We start from the raw sequence: 16,243 nt of genomic DNA on the forward strand, positions 1-16,243 counted from the left end.
AGTTTATGCTTTGAAAACAATGTAACTTTTAAAAGTTTTTTTAATGATCCTCTACTGGGTTGAAATTAATGTCTTTTATAGTTTCATTCTGTCTGGCTTTGTTTTCCATGTCTTAGGAAAATGCTTGTGTAGCTGCCTTAGCTTTTCACAAATTATTACTGGAACCACTGCTCTTGGCAACCTTTATAAGCCTCAGGCTTCCCTCTCTTCTGCCTTTAGTTATAAATAATCCTCAGGAATTCAGAGACAAGGCACAATTCTGAAGGAGGAACTACAGTCCCCATGGAAATGATCACACAGGACTTAGAGACTGGTTAGGACTAGTGGTTCTCAATCAGAAAGCATGTCAGGCCTCCCTGGTGGCACAATGGCTAAGAATCCGCCTTGCCAATGCAGAGGACACGCGTTCGAGCCCTGGTCTGGGAAGATCCCACATGCTGCGGAGCAACTAAGCCCGTGCGCCACAACTGCTGAACCCGTGCTCTAGAGCCCATGAGCCACAACTACTGAGCCCGTGTGCCACAACTACTGAAGCCTGTGCACCTAGAGCCCGTGCTCCGCAACAAGATGAGCCACCACAATGAGAAGCCCACGCGCCACAACAAAGAGTAGCCCCCGCTCACCACAACTAGAGAAAGGCCCGCATGCAGCAACAAAGACCCGACACAGCCAAAACTAAAAAAGTAAATAAAAATGAATTAATAATAAAAAAAAGGAAGCATGTGTCAATACCAGGAACACTTTCTCAACTCCAGCACGCTCACTTCAGTTGAGAACTACTGCATATCTAATGAGCCTAGAAATAAACTTGTTGGAGGTAAGAGAACTGTTTCCACAGGGATTAATGCTAACCTCCTCAGTACTACTACAGAGCAGCCACCACATTCTCCACCATCTGGTATGTCTTCCAGGAGGATTTCTAATTTATCTCCAGGGAACTTCCCATGTGTTTCCCCCATTACAATTTGAGGGGATTTGCACTTACTTGGAGGTTCTTTTTGGGTTTTTCTAGATAGGGGACTTGTGCTTCCTCCTTTTGGTTTTAAGTGTTCGGGGACATGTTGGCTGCTGGGTGTACAATGAAGGAGGTCTAAGCTCAAATGGGTAAAATAGCACATCCGCGTCCTGCGTGAGTAGTGAGGACTAAGGTGAACTGTCTAAAGGAAGATGCTCCTTCTTAGTTCCAGTTAATCCTTCTCATACAGAAATGCAATATTACCAGAGCTTCTGATTTTTTTTAAAAAAAAGCCAGAGATCAGGTATTGGTTCAAATTAAAACTTTAAAATATCACGTGGACCAAATAAAAGATTTCTGTAGGCCCCATCTGGCCAGTTTACAAACGAAACTCAGCAGAAAACACCTTTATGGTTTTTTGTTGACTTGAGAGCAGACTGCCACACCTGGCCACATCTGCCAAAGGAATCAGTTCCATTTTGAAAGCTGCAATTCTAAAGCACTTAGTCACCCCATGCTGTGTTGATCTGGCCACCTGTCAAGGTGAAGATCTTAGTGTGACCTTTAGTTTTAGGGAGAGAAATTGAGGGAGATGGGCTGGGACAGCGCCAGTCCTTACTATCACCAGACCTGCTCTGGTAGATTGTGCTAAAGCATCTTACTGACACACTGATAGACAAAATTCCACTGCTAAAACCCACTCATATATTACTGTTGTGCAATCCAACAAATCATATGGGCAACTCAATGCTGTTAGAATCCCAGCAGTTATACTGGTTCCTTTTCCTCTTGCATATATTCCAAATTTCCCAGGCTTCCCTTGTAGCGCAGTGGTTAAGAATCCACTTGCCAATGCAGGGGACATGAGTTAAAGCCCTGGCACGGGAAGATCCCACATGCCATGGAGCAACTAAGCCCGTGCACCACAACTACTGAGCCCACACACCACAGCTACTGAAGCCCACGTGCCTAGAACCCGTGCTCTGCAACAAGAGAAGTCACCGCAATAAGAAGCCCACGCACCCCAACGAAGAGTAGCCCCCACTCGCCGCAACTAGATAAAGTGCACGAGCAGCAATGAAGACCCAATGAAGCCATAAATAAATAAATAAATAAATAAATTTTTATAGAAAGGAATATACTGCCTATTTAAAAAACAAACAGGGCCTCCCTGGTGGCGCAGTGGTTGAGAGTCCGCCTGCCGATGCAGGGGATACGGGTTCGTGCCCTGGTCTGGGAGGATCCCATATGCCGCGGAGCGGCTGGGCCCGTGAGCCGTGGCCGCTGGGCCTGCGCGTCCGGAGCCTGTGCTCCGCAACGGGAGAGGCCACAACAGTGAGAGGCCCGCATACCACAAAAAGAAAAAAAAAAAACAAACAAACAAACAAACAAATTTCCCAAGGAAAAGAACCATCTCCACCGACAAGCACCACCCTCTGCAACTGAAACAACTTGAAGCTGGCATTGCACTCTGCTTATCTCACCAACCCAGATTCCAAGTGAGTTGGGGTATTTGACCATTTGTAAAGAAGATTCAACCTGCATCTTTACCACCACAAAAGTGATTATGAATTCATTCTCTTTCCTTCACTTTCTGAAACCATTTAGTCTTTCCTCTTGCAAAGAAGTAGTTGCAGGGGGTGAGGGGAGAATAAGTCATCGGGGGACAAATATTCTTTTTTGCCTTTCAGCTCACACTTCCACCAGTCCTCATCTTTTCCACTTTCTGGTGGGTGAGAACTCTGCTGGGTAAATGCCTTTCCTGAGAAAGAAAGCCTCAACTAGGTGGGTGGTTCTGAAACAAAAATAGTGGCAAAGACCTGGCTGATGGAGAAGTATCCAAGGAAGTTTTGTGGGATCGCCTTGTCTCTTCAAAAGCAGCTGGGCTCCAGATTCACAGATTAAAGGCATAGTTCCTTTGATACAAGGGTCAGTGTGTCTCAAGTTCCCAGCCACAGTCAGTGGCTCCCTTGAAGTATATAAAGTTCTCACAAGTATGGGGGAGGAGGGAAAGATTTTCAGAATTCCCTGTGGTGTTTATCCAAAATACTCATACTTGTCCTCACCACCCACTCCAACCCTCTGGTCTATCACAGTTGGCTGTGGGGTAAGGAGTCAACTATGCACAGTTCAGAAAAGCTCCCTAGGTGATTTTGATTCATTGCCCTTTCCTCTCCCACGGTACCCTCACCTCTAGTCTACTTGAGAACTGTTGAACTGAGAATTACCCAGCCCCTTGGGTTACTTTGGGAATATTGTGGCTACATGGAGTCTATAAATGAGGTGCCTATTCACACACACACACACACACACACACACACACACACACACAACTTGGACCTTAAATAAGACAATGGATGGGATTAGACATATGCAATCACCTGAAGGACAAGGGTGCCTCCTCTGTGTAATTGAAGATATTAATAGCCCTGAAGAATGTGTCAAATTGAATGGGTGGGTAGTGCAGAGGAAAAAGAAATTTGGTCAGTGTAGAGAACATAGACAAAAGAAAGGTGCTGAAGCAAGGATTGGTAGTGCCCATCGCCAAGGGAGCCTCAACAGTCAGACCTGGACCATCATGGACCATAGGTAAAACCACCTCTGTTACGAGAAGGAGGAATCAGGCCACCCAAGGCTGATGTCAGTAGGCACCATCAACCTATTGTCCCTGGGGCTAATTCTCGCTCCTTCAAGCAAGCTTCTGACCTCCTCTTTTATAGGGAGACGAAGTTCTGGTCTATATTTCTGGTCCCTAAGGCAGTGGTTTTCATGGTAAATGGCTTTTGATTGATCACAATTTGACATCCCATGAAGCTTGATAGTAAGGCCCTGCCTGATATGGCTCATGCTGACTCTTTGACCACATCTAAAACCACGAACAGAGACCTGATATGACTTCCTTTTTAAAAGGACTATTCTTTTTTTAAAAAAGTGAAATTCACATAGCAGAAAATGAACCATTTTAAAGTGAACAATTAAGTGGCATGTAGCACATTCACAATGTTGTGCAACTACCATCTCTATCTTGTAAAACATTTTTATCACCTCAAAAGGTAACCCTGTACCATTAAGCAATTGCTCCCTATTCTCCCTTCCCCCCCAGCCCCTGGCAACCCCCAATATTCATTCAATGTCTATGGATTTACCTACTCTGAATTTGCATATAAATAGAATCATACAATATATGATCTTTTGTGTCTGGCTTCTTTCATTTAACATGTTTTCAAAGTATTCACATTGTAACATGTATCAGTACTTCATCCCTTTTTATGGCTGAATAACGTTACTTTGCATATACATACCACAATTTGTTTATCCATTTACCCACTGATGGACATTTGGGTTTTTTCCACCTTTTGGCCATTATGAATAGTGCTGCTATGAGCATGCATGTTATGTGTATTTATTTGAGTACTAGTTTATTGCCTGATGGTTTTTTTAACTTAAGATACTTATAGTACTCAAAATTTTTCTGAGTACTTGTTTTTAATTCATTTGGGTATATACCTAGGAGTGGAATTGCTGGATCATATGGTAATTCTATGTTTAAATTTTTGAGGAACTACCAAACTATTTTCCACAGTAGCTGAACCATTTTACATTCCTACCAGCAACACGAGAGGGTTCCAGTTTCTCTGCATTATCTGTCTTTTTTATTATAGTCATCCTAGTAGGTGTGAAGTGGTACCTCATTGTGGTTTTGATTTGCATTTCCCTAATGACTAATGATGTTGAGCATCTTTTCATGTACTTTTTGTCCATTTGTGTATCTTCTTAGAGAAATGTCTGTTCAGGTCTTTTGCCCATTTTTAAATTGGATTTTCTTTCTATTGTTGAGTTGTAAAAGTTCTTTATATATTATGGATACTAGATGCTTATCAGATACATAATTTGCAAATATTTTCACCTGTTCTGTAGGTTGTCTTTTCACTGTCTTAAAAATGTCCTTTGAGGGCTTCCCTGGTGGTGCAGTAGTTGGGGGTCCGCCTGCCGATGCAGGGGGCACGGGTTCGTGCCCCGGCCTGGGAAGATCCCACATGCCGCGGAGCGGCTGGGCCCGTGAGCCATGGCCACTGAGCCTGCGCTTCCGGAGCCTGTGCTCCGCAACGGGAGAGGCCACAACAGTGAGAGGCCCGCGTACCGCAAAAAAAAAAAAAAAAAAAAAAAAAAAGTCCTTTGATGCACAGAAGTTTTTAATTTTGATGAAGTCTTAATCTGTTTTTTCTTTGGTCGCTAATGCTTGTGGGATTATATCTAAGAATCTATTGCCAAGTCCAAGATCATAAATATTTACCCTTGTTTTCTTTTAAGAGTTTTGTGACTTTAATGCCTATATTTAGGTCATTTATCCATTCTGAGTTAATTTTTATTTATAGGGTGAGGTAGTAATCCAACCTCATTTTTCTGCGTGTTGTTATCTAATTTTCCCAGCACCATTTGTTGAAGAGACTATACTTCCCTTATTCAGTGGACTTGGCACGCTTGTCAAAAAATCAACTGGCCATAAATATATGGATATGTTTCTGGTTTCTCAATTCTCTTTGATTGGTCTATATGTTTATCCTTATGCCAACACCACATTGTTTTGATTACTGTAACTTTGTAGTAAGTTTTGAAATTGAAATTGGGAAGTTTTAATTTTCCTACTTTTTTTCGTCTTTTTCAATATTGTTTTAGCTATTCAGAGACCTTTTCAATTCCATGTGAATTTGAGGATTGGCTTTCCATTTCTACCAAAAGAAAAGTTATTAGAGTTATAATAGGGATTGCAGTGACTGTGTAGATGACTTTGGATAGTATTGCCATCTTAATATTGTCTCTGATCCATGAACATGGAATGTCATTTATTTAGGTCTTCTTTCATTTTTTTCATCAGTATTCTGTAGCTTTAAGTGTACAAGTCTTTCATCTCCTTGGCTACAATTATTCTCTGGTATTATATTCTGGAGGAAGATGCTAAAATGACCATTTTAAGTTATAAATAAGATGACTCCTTACTGCTGTGTGGAGAATAGACCTTACAGAAGAAAGGGTGGAAGCAGGGAAATGTGTTGGATATTCCTGGTGAGAGATGATGGTGGCATGGACAGTGAGGTGGTCTTGGGAATGGGAAGGAGAAGTTGGATTCAGGATACATTTTGAAGGTAAAGCCAAAAGATGGGATTTGCTGGGATATTAGAAATAACAAAGTCAAGGATCACTTCAAGGTTTTTGATCTAAATAACTGGTGAAGGGTGGTGCCGTTTACAGAGATGGAGAACACTAAACAAGGTACAAAGGAAAAACAAAGAATTCTGTTTGGATAACTTGAGTTTGAGTTGTCTATTAGACATGGGTAGTATTTATCACAATTTGTAATTACATATTTATTTTTTGTGTCTTTATTAACTGCTGTATCAGTTAACAGTAAACAGTAGACAGTAAACTCCACGAAAGCAAGAACCAAATCTTTCTTATTCAGTGTTGTACCCCTAACGCCTAACATGTAACTTGGCACTTAGTAGATTATCATTAAGTGTATCTTAATAAATAAATCAAAATGCAAAGTCAGGTCCACCTCATCTTTTCTGTATACTTGGTTTATAACACTACTTTCAGATGCACATTTGTATATTTTATTATTGCTGCATTTCTAGCACTTTTTCTATTTCTGTAAGAAGTGGGGTTCTTGTATTCATAATTTAATAAATCATGAAATGCCTCTCACCCCATCTCCTCACTCTCTTTACCTTTCCATTCATGCAATCTCTGGCACAATGACATACCTTAACAAATGTCAAGAAAAGAAGACCTGGGACTTCCCTGGTGGTCCAGTGGTTAAGACTCTGCACTTCCACCGCAGGGGGGCAGGTTCGATCCCTGGTCGGGGAATTAAGGATCCCATGTCATGTGGCACGACCAAAAAAAAGAAGAGACCTGATACTTCTCAATAACAGTAGTAATATTTATTGAGTGCAAACTATGTGCCAGGTTCTGTGTAAAATGGTTTTATATCACCTCGTCTAATGCTCACAACAAATGTATCAGCATAAAGCCTGAAGCATTTTTTTTTTTAATATTAGAGTCACATGCTTTGGAATGTGAGCTTATCTATATAGCCAAAAAGAACAGTTGAGATGGGTACATTAATTTATTTAAGTGAATATATATCAGTGTCATTTTTTTTAAAGGTACTGACTTGTGCTAGCATAATAAAGCCCTGGAGAATCTTGCAATTGGGCAAATGAGTATCTTAAGTTAAAAAATAGATCAGGCAAGGGGCTTCCCTGGTGGCGCAGTGGTTGAGAGTCCGCCTGCCGATGCAGGGGACATGGGTTCGTGCCCCAGTCCGGGAAGATCCCACATGCCGCGGAGCGGCGAGGCCCGTGAGCCATGGCCGCTGAGCCTGCGCATCCGGAGCCTGTGCTCCGCAACGGGAGAGGCCACAACAGTGAGAGGTCCACGTACCGCAAAAAAACCAAACAAACAGAGGAGTAGAATAGGTTATGGGGAGAGACTGCCTTATCCAAATCCAGTCTTCATCACTTATTAAAAGCATGACCTTGGGTAAGGTACTTAGTTCTCTATGCTTGAGTTTCCTCATCTTGAAAATGGAGATATTGATAGTACCTTCCTCATAAGTTTGTTGGGAGGATTAAATGAGAATATACTGAAGAACTTAAAAGAGTCCCCCTACATAGGTAGCACTTAACTTAATGATAACTGTTATTATTAAAGAACTGACTATGATCTGAATATACTGTAACAGCATGGACTTTAGGGCAATTAAAATAATTTATTGTTGTTTGAAAAATCTGCTCGTGCTAGGTTTGGTCTTCAGATAAAACATCTTCTGAATTCACACCAGCATATCTTTGTAGCCCAAATGTGTTCTGAGAAGTTTATCCAGAATATGGAGGCATGGGCAGCTGACACAGACCCTGGCTGTTTTTTTGTGAACCTCAGACCCCAGTTTGCATCCAGCATTTCACCAGAGCTGAGCGTTTCTGCCTAGTTACTAGGTTTGGGAGCATGGCGTTAAAAATACGATTGTCCAGATTTATTTGGTGGTAACACGTTCTGACAGTATTTAGCCTACAGGCCATGTACATTTCCATCATCTCTTCTCAGTAAAGCGTTTGCCTGGAGCTATGTCATATGTCTAGAAATATTGCCTTCTCAATTGTCAACAGAGTAAAAGAGAGTCATTTCTTAAATTTGTCCGGGACGTTGTAGTTTGCAAAGCACTCTCCTATCCATTATCATTCAATCCACAAGCAAACACTCCAGAGAGACAGGCAGGGTGATCATTTCCACTTAGCGGCTATGGAAACGGAGGCTTATAAGGTTAAGTCTCAGCCAAGTTGGCTGAGCCTCTTCTCACTCATGATTCTGTCTCTGTACCCTACAGCAGGCTTCCCACAAATCCTGGGTTCCCCGAAATATTCAACAAGTTGATGTGGGCCCTTTCTCTTGGTATTTGTTCACCTATATTTTTTCAGCTTGTCCAATATATCCCCCTGTTTAGAGCCACAAAATTGACGGTTACACTTTTTTCAGGTCAGGGGAGGCTGGCCTCAATCCACTAGAGCATCACAGGCTCTCTGCATCCAGGCCCTTACAGTTTTGTCACTGTGGTGGACACCCCTGGTTAGAGAATAAAGGCTGGAATTCTGAAGTGACTCCAAGCAGGTCCATAGTTGCCCTAAGTAATAATGGTGATATACAATCTGTTACCATGACACAAATCTAGGCATACTGAGGTTCTCCTGGAAAATATGCTCTGCTATCTCTTAGGCAGGCCGGTAACTTATTATTATTTTTTTAAATTTATTTATTTATTTATTTTTGGCTGCATTGGGTCTTCATTGCTGTGCATGGGCTTACTCTAGTTGCAGCGCTACTCTTTGTTGCGGTGTGCAGGCTTCTCATTGTGGTGGCTTCTCTTGTTGCAGAGCATGGGCTCTAGGTGCATGGGCTTCAGTAGTTGTGGCACGTGGGCTCAGTAGTTGTGGCTCATGGGCTTAGTTGCTCCGCAGCATGTGGGATCTTCCCGGATCAGGGATCGAACCTGTGTCCCCTGCATTGGCAGGCGGATTCTTAACCACTGCGCCACCAGCGAAGTCCCAGTATCTTATGTTTTTAATTGGTGGTGTGCAGTAGATTAAGATAATTTTGCTAACTTATTTTACCAAATAAGGATAATAAATAACTATCATCATAAAACAACAGTATGGGGACATTTTCACACCAAAAAGGTAGGAGAGAGAGAATCTTAGAATAAGGAACGGTACATTTAGCTCTATGCAGAACTCACAAATCATCCTTAGATTTCTTGTTCTACAGAGGTCTCTGTGAAACACTTCATCAGGCATTTGCTCTGAGACTGACTTTTGGAAACACTTCCCTGGGAGTTGTAACACTTTTTGCCCTGGTATCCTTGACTCCTGCTGTGTTCAGAGCAGGGGAATTTCAGGCCTAAGAAGACATGTGTATGGACTAACAGTAAAGTTTCTCTGTACATCTGAATTGGAGCCAAGACTTGTGAATCATCTTTTCTGGATATACTGTTAAAAGAAGTGGACATGATATAATTAGGTATCATTTGCAACAGTGCATTTGTTTTTTAGTGGTTGGGACAACATGTTAATCCCAGAAAGTCTTAGCTTGGGAATAATTATGGAATCTGCAGTCAGCAGAGGGAAGCACCTGATTTGATGTCACGTTATGGTGAACCATGGAATTGTCATCCACCAATGAGATCTTGACCTTCCTATGTGACCAATACCCATTTTAGAAAACCCTATCATGAAATTTAGGCAGACATCATAAATGTCATTATAAAGTCAAAAGCATTGCCTACTAAAAGAAGGCAAGGGATTGAGAGAGGGTAATGTTTTTTGAGTGTCTACTTTGTGCCAGATACATGCAAAGAAACCAAATATCATTCACAATAAACTTGAAAAATTAGTCATCTTTATTTTACAAGTGAGGAAATTGAGGTGGAAAATAGAGAATTTGAATAAGTTTGTACAGCTGGAAAGTGGCAGAGTTCAAGTCTATCTGACTCCAAAATCATGCTCTCTACATAATACTACCAGAGGAAACAGAACCAAGATCTAGAGTTCCAACAACTTTCATCATGGTGAAATGTAAACAATGAAACTAAAAATACTTGCAGGTTAAAACTAGTGGGGAACTTCCTGAACTTGACAAAGAACATCTATAAAAAACCTACTGATAACATCATACTTAATGCTAAAAGACTGAATGTTAAAAGATTGTTTCCTAAGACTGGGAACAAGGCAGGGAAGTTTGTTCTCAGCACTTCTATTAAACAGTTCATTGAAGGTCCTAACTAGTGCAATAAGTCAAGAAAGATAAATAAAAGGCCTAAATACTGGAAAGGAAGAGATAAACTTTTTATTTATAGATTAATAAGATTAGAGAATCCTCAAGGATTTAGAAGAAAAAGCTACTACAACTAATAAATGAATTTAGCAAGGCCACAGAATACAAAGTTGCTATAAAAAATAAATTGTATTTCTATATAACAGCAATGAACCAATGGAAAATGAAATTTAAAAACCAATACCATTTACAATAATATTAAAAATCTTGAAATACTTCCAGATAAATTTAAAATAATATGTTCAAGATCTGGTGTTGTTCAAGAATAATAATATGTTGTTCAACAATAATATGTTCAAGAACCTGGACTTCCCTAGTGGTGCGGTGTTTGGGAGTCCGCCTACCAGTGCATGGGACGCGGGTTCGAGCCCTCGACCGGGAGGATACCACATGCCGCGGAGCAACTAGGTCCATGCGCCACAACTACTGAGCCTGCGCTATGGAGCCCACGAGCCACAACTGCTAAGCCTGCGTGCTGCAACTACTGAAGTCCGTGCACCTAGAGCCTGTGCTCTGCAACAAGAGAAGCCACTGCAATGAGAAGCCCACGCACCGCAGTGAAGAGTAGCCCCCGCTCCCTGCAACTAGAGAAAGCCCACGTGCAGCAACAAAAACCCAATGCAGCCAAAAATAAATAAATTTATAAAAAAAGACCTGTACACCAAAAAGTACAAAACATTGCTTGGGAAAATTAAAGAAAACCTAAATAAACAAAGAGATATACTGCTTTCATGGGCTGGAAGACTCAATCTTGTTAAGATGTCAGTTCTCCTCAAACTGATCTATGAACTCAATGAAGTAACAATCCAAATCCCTGAAGGCTTTTTTTTTTCCTTATGGCTAGAATTTGACAAGCTGATTTCAAAATGTATATGGAAATGAAAATGACCTAGAATAAACAAAACAATTTTGGAAAAAAAAGAACTGAGGTGGAGGATTTAAATTACTTGATTTCAAGATATAATTTAAAGCTATATTAATTAAGACAATATGGTATTGGCATAAGGACAGACACATAATTCAGTGAAACAATAGAGTTTACAGAAGTAGACCTACACATATCTGGTAAAATTATCTTTCAACAAAAGTACTAAGGTAATTCAATGGAGAAAAGATAGTCTTTTCAACAAATGATGCTGGGACGACTGGATATCCAAATGGGGGAATCCCCCCAAAACCCTTTGACCCTTACCTCACCACCATATACAAAAATAAACTGAATCATAGACTTAAATGTAAAAGATAGAAATATAAGAAAAAAAATCCTATGGCCTTATGGTAGGCAAAAATTTTATAGACAGGGCACCAAAGCACAAGCCATAAAATAAAAAAATGGATGAATTTCACTTTATCAAAATTTAAAACTACTGTTCTTCAAAAACACTGTTAAGAAAAGTTGAAAAAGCAAGCCATAGACTGGGGGAAAATATTCACAATACATATATACAACAAAAGACTTATATACAGAATATATAAAGGATAGCTACCCTCAATTTTTCAAAAGGGCACTTCACCAAAAAAATTATACAAATGACCAATGAGAACATGAAAATATGGTTACCATCATTAGTAAGAAGGGAAATACAAATTAAAACCACAAAGTAATACCACCATGCATCCACTAAAATGGCCATAGTTAAAAAGATGTTAAAAGTTAAAAGTTAAAAAGAAGTTAAAAGTCCCAGGTGTTGGTGAGGATGAGCAACGAACTCATAATTTATTGGTGAAAAAGTAAAATGTTACTTATAACTTTGAAAATAGTTTGGCTGTGTCTCATAAAAGTAAACATACATCACTCTCTAGCATTCCTATTTCGAGGTCTTTACTCAAGGGAAATGAAAACATATGTCCACACAAAAATCTATACACATACATTTATAGCAGCTTTATTTATAATTGCCCAACGCTGGGAATAACCCCAAAGTTCATCAACTGATGGATGGATAAGCAAACTGTGTGATCCACCTATGCAGTGGAATACTACTCAATGATAATAATAATAAAAAGATCTACTCATGGGTGAATGAGTAACATGGGTTACTCATGGGTGAATCTCAAAAACATGGGTGAATCTCAAAAACATTTTAAGTGAAAGAAAACTTACATGAGAGTAATTACTGTATAATTGCATTTACATGATATTCTAGAACAGGCAAAACTAATCTATAGGGATGGGAAGCAAAAAAAGTGGTTTCTTGGGTCACGGGTGGGAAGGATTGGCTGAAAAGGGACAAGGATAGAAATGTTCTGTATTTTGATTGGGGTAGTGATTACATGGTGTCACTATGTATGTTTGTCAAAATTTATTAAAGTTAAAATATTTATTGGATATACACTACAGATCCATAATGTTGACATAAAAAGTAAAAATAAAAATTTGAATTGATTTTTTGAATTGAAAAATTTTAAGTCCTAATTGTGTCCTTGTGCTAGCTACTGTATAAAAAGGATTGCCCAGATGCTGTCTCAGGTTGTAAACAAGTGCTCTTTATTTGGAAATGATGGCCTGCCTAGGCAGATAAATAGAGGTGAAGTACCTGACCGAGTAGAAGCCATTGCTCTGAAATTTGATTTTTATTACCAGAGGACGACTTATAATCTGAAACATACCAGCAGCAACAGATTTTGAAGGCAGAAGACAAGGGTAAAGTCATAGGGATGCCTGTGGAGAAAAAAGACAAGGCCATGGGAATTCCATCCAGTGTGGTAGGAAAGTCATTAGGCGCCCTCATCTCTTTAATCGTGGAAGAATTCCTGAAAGCGCAAGATTGAGAGATTAAGGAAGAGAGGACATTCACACTCTGGCAGCCTGAAGTTCAGAGTGGATCACAGTAGGCATTCCCTTACCTGGGAGAATAAAATTAGAGAGAAACATTGAGTGATGGATGGACCCACTTGTAGGCATCTATCCTAAAGAAATATTTGCATGCATGTGTAAGGAGCATGGATGGGAACACTTGTGAAAGCCTTGTTTGTAAAAGCTAAAAAATGTAAGCAACTTCAATGGAAAATGATATAATAAAGTAAGGCATACCTGCTCTGTAGCAGACCCTGTCAGTGCTCTCCCCATAGAACCTGGGATTTACGATGTTTCTGTATGCCCGCTGACTTTCTACTGCTAGCACCTGCATCTCCTTGTCTGAGGACTTTCTCTGGCCACCAGAGTGCTCTCTTCCCAGGATCATGGCAAACCAAAAGTACTGGGGAATTAATCCCTCTCTGAAGCAGCCCTCAACCAATGGTAGATGGGAGGTGATGCCCCAGCTCTCTTCAGGTAGAGGATTCCACACTCAGGTCATAGACTGACTCCCAGAGTTCCCCGAGGACTTGAGCTCTGGTTTACCTACAGTGATGACTTGCTTGATGAAACACCTTTTATTGGCTTCCTTCCCTTCCTTGTCTTACTTCCCCATCCCTCTACTGGTATTTTCTAGTATCACCTCTCACATAAAGTACTTGTGCTTGAATCCTTGTTTCAGGGTTTCCTTTCGAATTCAACATTTTGAAAGAACAAAGCAGAACAATAAATACATTAGATAATTATGAAAAGATCCCCAAAACATACTGTTAAGTGAAAAAGCATGTTATAAAGACTAGATGTGTAGGATAATAGCACATATATATATTTTTAACATCTTTACTGGAGTATAATTGCTTTACAATGGTGTGTTAGTTTCTGTAGCATGTATTTTTAAAACAAAAAGTAAAACCATATATTTCGATTTCTGTGTGTGTGTGTGTGTGTGTAAAAATGACCATAAAATAGTCTAGTTGGGATGCACATTTATCTGAGAATAGTGGTTACCTCCGAGGAGAGTAGGATTGGATGAGAGGGTCAAGGGAGAATTTGCTTAAATAGAAAATTGAAAAATTTAAAACAACAATCTATTTGTGAATTATTTGTGTTTAAAATACTTTATAATGTGATGGACGAGCTCGTTTTACTTCAGCTTAAGAACCAACACTGGGCACTGGGGATGCAGAGAAAAACAGGAACACAGTCTCTGCCCTTAGGGAGCTCCCAGAGCACCAGACAAGTAAACATCTGTGATGCTGTGTTATAAGCACCATGAGAGAAATAAGCAGAGGGGCTATGGGAACCCAGAGATGGGGCCCAGTTAGCCATCTCTAGAAGAAAATGCCATTCGTCCCTCACCTCCCCTGTGGAGAGTTATGTACACTTCAACCAAAATGACTAGGGTTCAATCAGCACAGCTGAAAGTGTAACAATTAAGAATTAAGCAAATCAAGTGCTTGCCACCCAGTCAGAATACAGATGGTTTTAATAGAAGACTCGTGATATCCCTGGAGGGGTATCCCAGAGGGGGAATTTATCAGTGTTTCCGGCACCACCAGGAATCTCCAGTCAGACAGTTACATTGGTAAAATGACCTTGGCTCTTCAGATGTCCCACCAGCCTCCCCTCCACGCCTCCACCCTGTGCCCTGAGACCATGCCCACTGAGCAACCTTCTGCCAATGATTTAGTTTCCTGTGGAGGCTTGCCTAGTGGGAGAAAATGTACTGACATGAGGAGGCAAATATTAAATCTAGTTGTCAGTTATATTTTTCACTGAAAGACAGTGAAATGGCCTGTTTCTTGCTTCAAGGCCTTTATTATGAGGCCCTTAGCCCAGTGGTTCCAAGCTTACTGCAAACACATTAGAATCTACTGCGAAAATTTAAAAAATACTGATGCCCAGGCCAGACCCCATACCAGATAAATGGGGTGGGATGGATGCCAGGCAGTGGTCAGCTGCCACGTGCCTTAGGAGACTGTTGTGTATATATCTCTTCCCAGTTCCACCTTTAGTGAAGTCATACTGGTAACTTGAAATCAACCATGGTAGAAGTTTTCATACCATGGAAATGGGTTACAAATCAGAGCTTTTTTTTTTTTTTCTTTCTTTCTTTCTAAAGAGCTGTGTTAAACATTTACCATTGTATCACTGAAGCCAGGCTTTCAGTAATTGTTAAAGATCCCCAGGTGATTCCAATTTGCAGCAAGGCATTGGAACCAGTCTTACTCTTTGCCTACACAGTGCTCAGTGTGGTCTTAGAGAACTTGGTTTCACCTGCTAATCTAGGAATGCCTATTTAAGGCCGCAGCTCTCTTTCTAACAACCGTCTTTGAGGGCTTTTAGGGAGGGCAACCTTTATTCTGTCCTGGAGGCTGAGCTCTGCAACTTGATGTACTGGGAGTGGATAGGTGGAAGTTTTGTACAAGGCTCCTTATTGCCCTTTTAGTGAAAAGTATCTTATCACATTTGGAGTCCAAGCTGAAAATGGATCCATAGGACATTTCCTATATGATATTATGAAAGATGCCTTATTTTATTGTATGTCCAATGCATGTGAGTTATACTTTCATTTATTGATTTAAGAAGTCAAAATGACAAAGGGCACCTATAAATGTTAAACATATCAATTTTATTACATAGTTTAAAACTTTTTAATAAAACTAAGGTAAAATGTTCATCACTGATTCACCTGGGAAGGGGGAAAATGTTGAACGTTGCCTGGCTCTCCTGGCCAAGGACATGAGTCAGGGCTAAAGTTTGGTCTTGGAGTTTGGAGTTGGGATGAATATCTCACCCAGGGGCTGAAAGATGGAGAGGGGTGAGATGAAGCCAAAGTCCTCAGATACATGCAAAGGGAGCTCTCGTGGGGCTTAAACTATGTTGTTGAGTTGAGTGGAAGCCCAGCTCTGGGGATGATAGAAGGCTTCAGAAGGCCTGGACAACACATGAACCTGGATTTGTCTGGCCTTACCCAGTCCCAGCTTCTTACTATGCCCCGTTTCTCTGAAGAGCACTGGGAATGGAGACACCAGGGAAAAAACTGATCAATAACCAATACCTAGAAGTGGGAAGGAAGCTACCTGTATTGAGTGGCTGAT

The sequence above is a fragment of the Mesoplodon bidens genome (assembly GCF_964165515.1).
Source record: "Mesoplodon bidens genome assembly, chromosome: 19".
NCBI lineage: Eukaryota > Metazoa > Chordata > Mammalia > Artiodactyla > Ziphiidae > Mesoplodon > Mesoplodon bidens.